This window comes from Pistacia vera, unplaced genomic scaffold (genome assembly GCF_008641045.1).
Source record: "Pistacia vera cultivar Batoury unplaced genomic scaffold, PisVer_v2 Contig823, whole genome shotgun sequence".
NCBI classification, from domain to species: domain Eukaryota; kingdom Viridiplantae; phylum Streptophyta; class Magnoliopsida; order Sapindales; family Anacardiaceae; genus Pistacia; species Pistacia vera.
Window position 1 is genome coordinate 560 of NW_022196694.1, and position 9755 is coordinate 10314.

Here is a 9755-nt window from a genome sequence, read left to right on the forward strand (position 1 = left end):
TGAGAATAAGCAACTCTACTAGTAAAAAGAAAGAGAGATTTAGCACTAGAGAATAAAAGAGAGAAAAGTGCTAAAGAAAAGAATAGAGTAGGTTGTGCGATGGGGAACCTGTGAGTAATGGGTAGAGTATTCTCGCATGTACGCCACATTGAGAGAGCGGCATGAGTATGAGAGAGAGAAGTGGTGTAGCCCGGGAGAGTGCATACGGATGAGGGCTATACCCGAGAGTACCCGAGAGTTAGATTATATACTCACATGGCCAAGGGTTCCGAATCCATGCATAACCAAGTCCGATCGGCTAGATTGAGTAGAAGTCACGGATAGTGGGAGCGAGTCCCGGTCGTGCCTCCGGTAAGATGAGGCCGTGACTTACAAAAAGAGTTAGTAGAAAGAGTTAAGAGAAAAAGAAAAAAGAGAGAAGTATAAAAGAGAGAGTAAATGAGAATTGTAAGGAAAGAATTAGAGAGAGAGAGTTACGGGGATAAATGAGTAGAGGATTTACTTACTGAGCATTAGTTGTGCTCATCCCGTTGTTTCCTATGTTTTTGCAGGATCTAGGTGAGGATACAATAGGATGGGCGTCGGCAAGTGAAGGGAAATGGCTACACTGTCCACCTTGTTTTTGGATACTTTTGTACATGATACAACTTTTTGTATAAAGAACGTATATGTTTAATAAAAAAAAAAAAAAATTTGGGCCCAACTTTTATGCTATCTTACATGTATTTTTACTATGTATATTGTAAAGAAATATGAGTAGAATAGAGTCGTTACAGTGATCATGAAGATCGAAGACTTAAATGAAGAAGCAAGTGAAGGGCAGTTCCATAATTTCAGCAAAGATCAGCAAGAGTTCGTTGCGGCAAGGTTCTCTCTTTGCCGTGGCAAGCTAGCCTCTAGATGGATGGTTCAGCAAAATTCAAATCGATGTCGTGGTAAGAATCTTCTTCACCTTGGCGAAAACTGCAAAAATCTATTTTTGTAAAACGTTGCGTTTTACTTGTATTGTATTAATTCCTAGGGTTTTGGCCAACTATTTAAGAGAGACTTAGTTCATTTTTTAGGGGAGGTCGACATTTTTAGATAAGGGGAAGAGGAGAAGGAGATTTGAAGAATTTGGGTCTCCAAATTAGGGAAGAATTCATTCCTCTTTCAATTTCTAATATGTTGAACTCCATATTTACAGTTTATGAGATGTTTTTCTTTATTTTGAGCACGGACTAATTCACTTTTGGGTTAGGGTCTTGATGTAACTTGGATTACAGTGGTTTAATCTATAAATTTGTGTTGTTTTTTAGTTCTATTGCTTGGATTATGTGTTTATTCTTGTACTTAATGGAATTGGATGTTGGTTTCTTTTGATTCAATTGAATGTTGAGCATGATGAGACTGAGAAGTGATTCATGTGTTAGCTTCTTAGAGTAAACACCGTAGATTAAGCAAACGCTAGAGATAGGTTTAGCGATCTATGAAATCTTTATAAGATTCCATTTAGGTTAACAGACTTTGAACTATTAATCTTCATTTTGTTGGGTGTGGAAGCTTAATAGGGATAGGTAGGAAAATATAGCCTAAGAAGGTATATTCTGCAACTTAAGGAATTCGATTTATAATACTTGCATGTGAATTTGGAAGCAATAGAAATTGTAGGTTAAACTAGAGTATCCTAGTGAAGTCGAACCCTAAACTCTTTTGCCTTGATTTGAATTTTTGTTGATTAGTTTAGTTTTAATCTTAGTTGTTTGATTTTGTGTTTTAATTCTAGCTTTACTTTTCCCCACAATTCCAACATTTTTGTATTCTTCAATTAGTAAAAGAATTAGGAAATTGAGTAATTAGCACGCAATCCTCATCGGAACGATACCCTACCTGATCATTGTATTACTTTTTGCGACTAGTGTACTTGCTACATATGCATGTTTGTCGAATCATGCATCAATTACCACGGCCATTTAGAATAACCTAGTGTTTCCATCAACTAAACTAGCTTGTGGCATGTAGCCTAGTCTAGTAACGAAAACCACCCATTAAGCACAAGATGATCTTAAAGACAATATCCAATCTATACCTGGGCAGGGCTACACATCAATCATTCCACGCCCAATCTTGTTTCATACAATCAATCAACTAACATCAAGGTTGACCAGGCTCTAACATCAACTAAAGATTGAATTAAATGCAATGAATGAATCTAAAACATAATAGAATGGATCAAACAAATAGATTAACAATAAAACACAAGCCTTCAATCAGATTACATCAAATCCCTAGAAAACAAAATGCAACATAAATAAAAAGAAACAATAACACCTGGAACCATAATCATGAAGAACAAAAGAGGAGGAGAGGAAGAGAACCTCCTCTCCTCTCCAAGCTCCACCTTTCCAAGGAGCCCCAAATGTATTCTCTCCCTAAAATGTGTATGTAAAACCAAAAACTCCTTAAAAATGGACTAAAGCTGCCTTTATATAGTGTTTAGACAAAATGGCAAATTTGTAAATACTGGTTGGCGAAATTAGGGTTGGAAATGTGAATTTTTTGCATTCTGTGCGATTTGCGCCATGGCTCAAAGTTTTGCACTGTGGCTTAATTAAATTGCATCATGGCTCAATTAAATTGCACCACAGTTGAATTGAGCGTTTGTACAATCGTTGAGTCTAACAACGTAATTGCGTCGTGGCCTGATTAACTGCATCGCGCCTCAATTTGGATTTCGTTGACTTTATGCCACAGCTCAGAAAAGTGTTCTACGACTCAATTTCTGTTTCGTTGTCTTCATGCCATGGCTCAGAAAAGTACGCTGCGGCTCAAATGCGGAATTTCACTCTTTTTCCACTTGCCTCGATTTATTAGCACTCGACGGGTCCAGGATCTCCGAACACCAACACAAGCACGAATAATCCATCTTTTTGCACCTGAATACCTGAAAACACAATAGAACCTGTGATTCTGGGAGATAACAAAACAAGCATAAAATCACATCATAAATCATGCATTAAACCTTAAATTTCTTATAGTTTCACCCCCAGTGTCTATGGAATAAATCCTCTAACGAATGGTGGTGCATGTGATCCTTAGACTTGAGATCATCAGTTCGCCTTGTGAATCGATTGGTGTAGTTTGACACTAGCCCAACATAGTTCTATTCAAAGCTATCAATACAGTAGTGATTGGCTACATCGGGGAGTGTATCAAGACTATTGTGGATCGACAAAAGATTCACCACTCCTAGGTATGGGAGAAGTTATCTCACTATGCAATTTAGTAAATGACAATGACACTATAGATGTGGCCATATGGGATTGAGTTGCTGCTCAATCCAATTTATTTATTCGGTCATTAGTCTAGTAACTGAATACAAAGATATCGAGAGTAACTCAGGTTGAAACTATTTATGTACTTCAGTCTCGATGAGATAACAGATGATGAAAGGATTTGATTGCACAATAACCATAACGTTGATAGGTATCTATTTCATTGAATCCAAATCTATCGGGTGGTTGTGATGCCTTGCTAGGGGCCAATCTTGGTCTGAGTGTAGTAAGGTGATTAATTGGTGTTAATCGTGATACTACTCACTGCCAATATGATGAGGAGCCTACGGGTCACACACTTAGAAGATAATTTAAGAATCAATTTGTACAAGGGGTATTTTCATCTTTTAGGACGAAGGGGTATTTTGGTAATCTCACAATGTAATTAAATTTGCTGAGGTTGTTACCTGTATTTAATTTACATTAAAATTAAATTAGTGAGATTATATTTAAATATATGTATGCATATATTTAAATGAATTATTATTATTAATTAAATATTAATATATTTTATAAATATATTAATTGATTTTAATTATAATAATAATTAATTAAATATAAAATACCATAACAAGGGTGTTTGGATACAAGGGTGGATTAGGGTTGGAGCCCATGTCTATTCCATATAGGAATAGGGTTTTAGTACATGCACAATATAAGTGCAAGTTGTGTTAAAGAAAAATTGATAATTCAATCATTATTATTGAATAGAAAAGGCAGTCGCCCCTTTACTCTCACTCTTTCACATTTCCCTTTGTGTAAATCAAAGTTTTTTTTTTTTTTTTTTTTTTTTTTTTGAAATTCAACTTTATCTTGAAGCCACCCCTTTGTTCTAGCAAAAGAAGGGCTGGTTCTTTGGATTGTCTTCATATGGATCAACGTTTGTGCATTCTACATTGAATCGATAGCGAAGAATTCATAGAACACTTGAAAGAGCCTCCAAATGTGTGGAAGATCTGATTCTTGAATGGATAGATTATTTTGTGTAGAATTTTGTTATAACATGTAAACTATATAATCTATACCGGATCTTGGCATAAAAGGAATCTATTAATTCTTGATTTTAGTTTTTCCACTGCATTGGGTAGATCGATTCCTAACAAGCTCTAGGGATATCTTTCGGACAGTCCCCCGAAGGTTGGATGGCGATTTCAGATACCCCTTGAGGTGTGGATGTCCATTCCCCCTCATTATTTCATTGCCAATGTTTTGAATAGGTTTGGCATTGCTCCCCTCCAATTTTCAAGGAACTCATACATAATTATCTAGGTATGTCCATAGCGTAAATGATAGCTGGTTAGGCAAGTTATCGATGGAAGAGCGTCCACTTGTACAGGCTGAAAAAGAGTTAGGACCAATCATACTGTCCTCTCTAAGGCGAGGAAAGTATATTTTAATAGTTTGGTAGGAATCCCAAGATGATTTTAAATTAGGACTCCCAATATTTTTTCTATGAGGCTGGGGAGACTAACATTTTTGCCTCAGGAACCTAGTAAGAACTCCAATCTTTGTGCGAATAAGAGGGTTTCCTAGTCTGGCAAGCGAACTAACCCTATATTCTCTTTGTTTTGCAGTAAACATTGAGCAAAACTTCCTCCCTAATGCAAGCTTAGAGCGGCTTCAACATTTTAGCAATCTTCCCAACAGTGAGCATGACATTATTGAACTCATCATGCTCTCTTGTTTGGCGGTATATCGCTTTTATAGCGGTTCTGCAAAGTTCTGCACCATTTTTTAGAAAGGTAAGTGCTCGGTAGCTCGTTGTTATGTCCTTATCTTGATAAATCACTGACAGCTTATCTTTCTTTGTAGACATGTGGGCCGATAAACTAAAAGGCTTTAAGAAGAAAGCACCAACCTGCGGGGCTGCCAAGAAGTTGTCAATCATCCCAGCGAAGAAGCAGCCCATGGATACTGTCAAGGCGGCTGGGCAAGGTACCTCACGGCTGCCGCCCAAACGTAGCAGTGGTGAAATTGGAGAGGGCCTAAATGCAAAGAAGCCCGCGATTGCCTCCAAGGCAGTTGGGCAGAAGGGTGCCCCCAAGCCCCCCAAGGGCTCGGCGAAGAAAATCTCTGAGCAAGCTAGAGGCTTAGTGAAGAAGAAGGTGTCTGAGTAGCGAGAGGGCTCAAGCAAGAAGAAATTGACTGAGCAACATGGAGGCTTAGGAAAGTAGAAAGTTACCGAGCAATAGGGAGGCTTGGGAAAAAGGATTGTCGGGCATGCTGGTGGTCCGAAGGATATCTCAACCAAGAGCACTACCAAGAAGAAGGTTGTTCTGGCGAGCGAGGCCATCATCCCCATTGGAAACAAGTCAAGTTCGCTTCTGCGACATGGCAGAGGGAAAACAAACGAGGCAATTATGGCCGAGCTTGATAAACTGATTAACGGGCTCCTAGAGCATATAGGCATTAGAGCCTTGGCGACCAAGGAGGCTTTTTTGTTGCGGACCTACGAGATGCTTAAGGCCACCCCTCCTCACGAGTAGCTTGCTCGCATCTACAACTATGCCACCAAGGTATTGATAGTTCGCCTTCCTCACATTATTTATAGGCTTTCTTCTTTACTTCTCGATAATTGTTTCTTTATTTTTAGGCTTGCACGACAACCAAACTCCTTCTTGATGAGAGTTATCTTACTTTAGAGGGTAACCATGTGGGATGGCAAGAAGTAGAGAAGCTGATGGAGGATGCCTTTATGAGGGCCAATGTGGTGGAGAAGGAAAGGGAGTCATTGCGGGCCGAGCTTGAGTGGTTGAGGGAGTAGGCTACAACCTTCGAGGTCAAGGAGAGATAGTTCCTTGATAAACTCTCAGTGAGTGAGGCTGCTCGGACAAAGGCTGAGGCGAACTTGACCAAGGTCGAGAAGGATCTAGCATAGCAGCAGGGTGCCAACAACAAGTTGAATTCCAAGCTTGTTGTGGCTCAAAAGGCCGCGTCAGACATGGAATCCAAGTATGTGAGCACCTTGGGCCAGCTCTTCCAAAAGAGTGAGGATTACAAGGAGGCCAAGTTAGTGGAAGTTAACCTCAGAAAAAAGGTTAAGACCCTAAAGTCGGAAGTCAAGGACCACGCTTGGGAGACCTTGGTCTACTTGGTCTAGTAACTATGGGAGGCCCATCCTTCACTTTCCTTCCTTCTTACAGTCTACCGAAAGGAGATTGAGAGGATGAAAGCAAAAACAGAGGGCTTGGAGTTCATTTATTCAAACACCTGCGAGTCCAACTAGAACGAGGATGAGGAAGAAAGCGACAAAGAGGAAGAGGTTGCGATCAAGTAAGAGGTCGAAGACCTGACCCCACTAACCTTGCCCCCAGCTAATGTCGGCAACCTTCCCTCGGTCGAGCCACCCAAAGATGCCCCAGCCCCTGCTCCCAAGGATGCTACTCACACTCCTGTTGTTGACACTATTCCAACGCCTACTATTTAGACTTTTTCCTTTTGCTTTTTTTTTTTTTTTTTTTTTTAGTTTAGTTTGTAACTAAACTTTTGCAATTAATGGAAATTTGGTTCTTCCCATTTTTGTCAAGTAATACTTGTTAGAGTTGGTGCCCTAAAACCAATCAATTATTGTAAAATTGACTCTGTAATAAATGTATATTTATCAATAAAAGACATATTCTTCTATATCGTGTATGTAATGATATGTCCTTAGGATGGTAGAACCATGATGAGGGTATCAAGTGTTTCAAATCTTGATAGTGAGAACCCTATGATCACATATGGTGGCCATTCTAGAAACGTCCGTAGCCCCAGTATTATTCTAACCAAGGACATAGATAATACGGTAAGGCTATCATAGTGTTGAACAACCCTGTGGAAAGGTAGTGACTGATCTCACTTGTCAAGGTTGTTTGCCAACAACCTGGTGCAATACATGGGTGCTTGCTAGAGGCAAGTTCACTGTACAGACCTACCAAAGGATTCCATATGGATGGTAACCCTAGTGTCTATGGAATAAATCCTCTAACAGATGGTGGTGCATGTGATCCTTAGACTTGAGATCACCAGAGCGCCTTGTGCACCAATTGGTGTAGTTTGACACTAGCCCAATGTAGTTCTATTCAGAGCTATCAATACGGTAGTGATTGGCTACATTGAGAAGTGCATCAAGACTATGGTGGATTGACAAAGGATTCATCACTCCTGCGTACGAGATAAGTTATCTCACTAGGTAATTCAGTAAATGGAAATGACACTAAATCTGTGGCCACAATGGGATTGAGTTGATGCTCAATCTAATTTAATATTCTTGTCATTGGTCCAGTAACTGAATACGAACATGTTGAGGATATCTGAGGTTGACACTATTTTTGTACCTCAGTCTCGATGAGATAACAGTTGATGAAAGGATTTGATTGCACGGTAACCATATAGTTGACAGGCTACGGTTTCGCTGAATCCGAATCTATCAGGTGGCCATGATGCCTTGCTAGGGGCCAATCTTGGTCTGTGTATAGTGAGACGATTAATTGATGTTTGATAACATGTATATTTGTTTGATAACATGTTATTGCATGATTTGAAGTGTTTTTTTTTTTTAACTATGGAAAAATTATGTATGTTGAATGTCTTAATTAATCAATTGATTAAATACTATGTTAATTGAATGAGTATTAGTTGGTTGGTAACCTGGTCGAATGTTTAAGCATTCAATTTGATTTGGATCCGTGTCATTATGTGAAAAATTGCAAAAGACGTTATTGTGCCTAATTCACTGTTTTGCGGCATTAGCCATGGCGAAATAACACTTCGCCACGGCGAGATGCAAAAAGTGAATCTGGTTGTGGCGAAATAAACCTTCGCCACAGCGAAATTCCAAAAAAGTTGATCTACCCACGGCGAAATAAAACTTCACCGCGACATAAAAATCTCTGGAACGATTTGTGTTTTCTGGAAGTTCACGGTCGCCATGGCAAAATAAAACTTCACCGCAGCAACCATGTGTGCATGAACTTCACTGAGTTGAAGAATTTCTTTGCCGCGGCAAGAAACCTACTGTTCCATTTTTGCTTTCCGTTTTTCGCATAGGGGCTAAATTGTAGTTTTTTGAACCATTAAAGCCAATATTTATTCTGCACGTTTAAGGAGGTAACATAATAATTCAACCCACCCTATTCAAAAATTGATTGTTTTTGAATGTATGCAATGTTCTTGTTTGATAATTGCATGGTGCCCATTACATGAGCCTTAACCTATTGTTTATTGTTTATTGGGTTTGTTTGTAATTTTTATAAATAAATAGGACCTGCATGTCCTGCCTCTCTCTCTTAAATCTCCATGTATTTCTTCTCCTCATCTCACTCCCCTCGTATGTAACACGAGGTTTCTATTTTATTGATGTAAATTAGAATAGGTTTTTTATTATAAAATTATTTGTAATGATCATGAAGAAGAAACGAAGGAGCTATGAAGAGGAATAACTTGAAGATCCAAGATTTATTTTTAAACCCTAGGTTGACCCACCGATTCCTCTACACTTGAGGAAATCGGTTTTAGTGGGCCATGTACCAGCACATTTTATTTTGTTTAGAATGCATGCTAAGGTTGAATGTTCAATAACATGCCAAACAATGACATTCTAACAAAGATAATAATCTGGTGAGACATTAAATAAAAACCGTCAAATAAGATATATTAAGTCATGTATGTCTTCCATCACCATGGTTTTTGTAATACTTTCTCTCTAGCTAGTATACTCAAAAAATAACAGTAAAACTTATATATATATATATAATATACATGTAGATGAGTATAAAATAATGGGCCCATATTTAATTTTTCTTTATATACAAATCTTTACATAATATAGTAAAGTAACAAAACAGTAACTCGACAATGTTGTCAAACCCTTCACCTTCTTGACGTTCCAAGCGACCGCATCTCATCTACTACCTGCAAAAACATTTAAAACAACGGGGTGAGCACTAATTGCTCAGTAAGTAAATCCGCTATGCTACCCTTCTCTCTCCGTTGCTTAAATTCTGAATTTCTTTCCTTACATCACAATTCTCTACTCTTCTATGTTCTTTCTCTGTTCTTTCTCTATTCTTTCTCTATTTTTTCTCTGTTTTTCTCTTTCTCAATTTCTAATTTCTCACTACCCATGATAATAGGCATGGTATTATGCATAGATGTGATGCAAATGCACAAATGCATAGAATGTGCATTTTCTTTTCTATTTTTCTTATTCTGTTTTCTTTTTCTTTTTCTATATTTCTTTCTTTTCTAGTCTTTCTTTCTTTCTATTCTTTCTTTCTTTTTTTATTGTTTCTTTCTTTCTATTGTTTCTTTCTTTTTCTACTGTTTCTTTCTTTCTATTGTTTCTTTCTGTTCTTTCTTTCTTTCTATTATTTCTTTCTTTTTCTATTCTTTCTTTCTTTCTTTCTTTCTTGCTGATCGGACTCGGCTGAGGCATGGATTTGGAACCCTGGCCGTGTGAGT